The 2908-nt window shown below is 38.4% G+C and overlaps 1 pseudogene; it reads right to left on the bottom strand.

Moving 5' to 3' along the window:
* Positions 1–1138: 1138 nt before the first annotated feature.
* On the bottom strand, positions 1139–2113 carry LOC120287820 (annotated as a pseudogene).
* Between the last annotated feature and the right edge of the window lie 795 nt (positions 2114–2908).

The raw sequence follows: 2908 nt of genomic DNA, 5'->3' as shown, positions 1-2908 counted from the left end.
CGCCAAATGGGCAATCTTAATAGCCTTATCTTCAAACTTCATTAAATGCCCAATAAATGAGGGATACAAATGGTCCAATGAAAGGGCGAAAAGTGGGCCATCATCGATGACACCTACAAGCTAGATTGCCGAGCAAGATCTTTTAGCCATCCAACTGATTCTTTAGGCACAATCATTGGACAAATAGGTTGGCCAACTAAGGACTTTAGGCACAACACTCGAAGAATTTAGAATGGACCATTTGGCTTGGTAATGATGGCACTAAGTAGTATAAATAAGAGGACCTCTCTATATTTTTCATCTTGTCATTCACTTTCTCCTTCCTCCTCCTCTTGGACATCATCTCCTATGCGGACCTTTTTATGATGGTCCAGTCGAGACGCTTAAAACTACAATCTGATATACGAGCAAGAGTTTTGTTCCATTTTTTTTTTTTTTTTTGTGAAAGTAATAAGTATTTTGAGCTTTAACCAACCTATACAAAAGGAGACCCTAGCACCAAAACTTACACTCAAAATGATAAGGATTCATAGTGAGTACAAGCCATGATGTTTGCCATTATGGAGTTGGTGACAAACTGTTTTGGCCCTACTTGTCCAGCACCGACGAAATGAGAGGCCATCAAATTCGGATTAAGCACAAGCTAAATATGCTTGGAGGGTTGTTCCTTAGCTTGAGTAATGTGAGATTCTTCTTTGAGGCGTAGACAGATATACGAGCAAGAGTTGGTAACCTCTTAACCCAATATTTCAAGTGTATTGTCATAGCACCCCAAGGGTGATGGTAATTGAGTAGAGATAAAATCAAGATAGGACATAAGTCCACACTCCAATTTGACACTTTACCCTAAACCGTTTTGCAAACTCAAATGAACCACTCTCCAAAATGAGGGATTTCTGATATGAAATAGAAATACCCAAATTTTTTAGGGATTCTTCATATACTTTGGCTACAACCTAATCAGCAATGACAATGTTATCATCGAGTACTACATACTTGTCAAAGTACAATCCGGGATACACCTTTTCTACAAAGTATGATGTGAAGCAAATAAAGGCCAAGAGGCATGTCAACCAATAGGTTGTCTGGCAACAAACGAGACGCTTGAATTCATATTCCTAACAAAGTGTACCTCAACTATATTGCATGCTAACATTGAATTAACAACAGCACAAGCAAACGACCTATTGAATAAATATTGCATCACTTCAAACTGAAAGACTAAAAGCCACCTATCTATAGCCGACTTTAAGTCAAAAGAGAAGCAGCGTTTATTGCTAAAGAATAGATCAAGAGGAGCTTCTTGATTAACATCAATATCCTTTTCACTTGTTGCAATGAAGCTAAGCTAGCCAATAAGAACCTCTGATTGATCTAGTTTGCAATGAGGATAATCCGCCTTTTGCCTCCTTCTTCAACCAAGCAACCTAGTTTTCCAAGTCATAGGTGGAACTCCAAGCTCTTCAACAAAAGGTAGAATTGGACCAACAGTTCTTTCAAACTCGCCCATATCCACCCCTATGAAGAAGTTCTTCATAGGATCAAGTGCATACCTGATTCTATGAGGCCATAGAAGAACCAAGTTAGCACGAAATTAAAAAACAATGCTTCCTTGTCCGTGTGGAACATGGATTAGCATTATGTCATTCCTGCAAATGATCACCATCCAGGTTTAGAAGAAGTGCTATATGAGGACTTTGAGATCAAATAGAATATGTTTCTTTCCACTCCTCGTCAAGCTAGTTATTTCTCCGAAAGACAAGATCAAAGTGATTTTCCTCCTTTTTCCCAATAAGTCAACGAACTTACACCATTGAGATACTTCGAATAAACTTGAGTACATATAGGATAATACTAGTGCTAATACCTTTTCTCAAGATATCTTCCAAACTCTTTGGGTCCTTGCTCTAGATCTTGTCCTCCCGATGCGAAGGCAGTTGCTTCCATAGTTTTAGAATTCTGCTAATCCCAAGTACTCCATCTCCATCATTGCATATGGCAATATAGAAAGTAAAGAGGAAAAGGCATGACTTGAAGAATTGTGTAAAATAAGTGAATTTATCAAGTTGAGGCATGTAAGATTTCTTTTTAATCAAAATCCCGGAAAGAAAGAGATTCCTTCTTGTACAATTCGTGAAGAATTAGATAGAGCTTTGGTTGGTGGTTGACCAATGGAAAACATGGGAGTTTTGGGCATATGAAGAACGGTCACTTTTTCTTGTCTTACAATATTTTGAGTTGGATGAACATATCACTCCTAAATACAAATGTTATCAACTCTACGAGAAACCAACTGAAAGCAAATCATCGAATAAAGAGAGAGAAAGACCTTAACAAAAATGAGAAGTGTGAGTAAAATATGCAGGACTACCTTACCCTTTCTCAGCAAAATGATCAATCATACACCAAGGTAGTATATTGAAGATTTGCTGGTAAGAAAGGTGGTCACACAATCTGTTTTCAGATCGATCAATAGACATCATAGCTAGGATATTCTTTCCCTTCTTCAGACAAACTCTTAGGACTTGGAAGACCAGTCCTTGGCTTTGGGAAACTAATGGACAGCATTCTCCTTACCACAATAAGAAAGCACTATGGCAATAGCACTAAACTTGCACTCTCATTCATCTCCTGCTTCGTACAAACACAAAGTAGTTTCTCATCTCTTGCCTCATAGGAAGTAAGGGCAGCTATCTCCTATGAACGAATAGGCTCTTTTCGCTCTCTACAATCGAGTTTCAACCCGACTACAAATCAGTTTATAAAATGATTCCTTAGACTGTGGAATTTCTTACAAAACAAAGAAGCAGACTCTTAGGAAGGAGACATGACATAAGGTATAAGGGAGAGAGGTAGGATTGAAACTGGAAGACTGGGAGACTAGATCGAAAGCTTAAGCGCTTCAGGG

This window comes from Eucalyptus grandis, chromosome 8 (genome assembly GCF_016545825.1).
Source record: "Eucalyptus grandis isolate ANBG69807.140 chromosome 8, ASM1654582v1, whole genome shotgun sequence".
Taxonomy (NCBI): domain Eukaryota; kingdom Viridiplantae; phylum Streptophyta; class Magnoliopsida; order Myrtales; family Myrtaceae; genus Eucalyptus; species Eucalyptus grandis.
Note: the sequence above shows the minus strand (reverse complement) of the source record. Positions and strands in the feature narration are given on the sequence as shown.